The sequence below is a fragment of the Herpailurus yagouaroundi genome, unplaced genomic scaffold (assembly GCF_014898765.1).
Source record: "Herpailurus yagouaroundi ecotype Mexico unplaced genomic scaffold, PumYag 67793, whole genome shotgun sequence".
In the NCBI taxonomy this organism is placed as follows: domain Eukaryota; kingdom Metazoa; phylum Chordata; class Mammalia; order Carnivora; family Felidae; genus Herpailurus; species Herpailurus yagouaroundi.
The window spans coordinates 13,729,569-13,730,342 of NW_024420586.1; the positions used below are offsets into that span (position 1 = coordinate 13,729,569).

The following is a 774-nucleotide window of genomic DNA, read 5'->3' on the forward strand; positions in this document are numbered from 1 at the left end:
CTGGTGGTTAGAGGCCGGGGATGCTGCTAAATATCCCACGATGCACAAGATAGTCACCCGACAAAGAATGAATTGTCCCAAATGGTGCTGAAGTTGAGAAACTCTGACATAGATTACTTCTTTTATTTGTGTGAGAAACTATGCTACTTTTTATAATTCCTATCTTCTGTTTTGCTCTCAGATTTTAGGGACACATTTTGTGATTCTAGTTGTCATTTATGGTTTGTTTTGTGTGTCATCCTTGTGCAGGGGCCATGCCAATATTCTCTGCATCATTCCAATTTTAGTATTGGTACTAAATACGGCTATATTTGTACGGGTCTGTTCTGTTTTGATTCCTACGTGATATATGAACTTAGAAATATCGACTCATTTAAAATGTCTTTGTAATTACAGAAACTTAAGGGGGGAAAGTCTAAGTGGCAGAACAAAAGCAATTGTAGGCATTTATTTGCTGTCCCTTATCTAGATTTTTTTTGTATCCCTGCACTGAAAATCTAATTTAGAGCTTTGAAACCAGCAAAATACAGTTAGACTTTCAGCAGATACACAAACTCTAAAGGGTACTATGTTCTTAGCATTTCCTTCTGTGAAATTCTATATTTCTAGAAGGTTCTTTAGCATAAATACCGCCTAAACAAAGTGACAACTCCTTGAGGCAGGAAGGTTGTGTACCTTCACTGTAGATTGTGAGCTACATGACTCACACATGTGGTCACTGCACGTGGAGTCCCAAATCATTTCAAATGTTTTTTAAAAACAGCTAACACATAA

General features: G+C 37.1%; 1 pseudogene; it reads right to left on the minus strand.

The window, feature by feature from the left end:
• Window positions 1-203: 203 nt before the first annotated feature.
• LOC121026192 (uncharacterized) lies at window positions 204-303 on the minus strand (annotated as a pseudogene).
• Window positions 304-774: the final 471 nt, after the last annotated feature.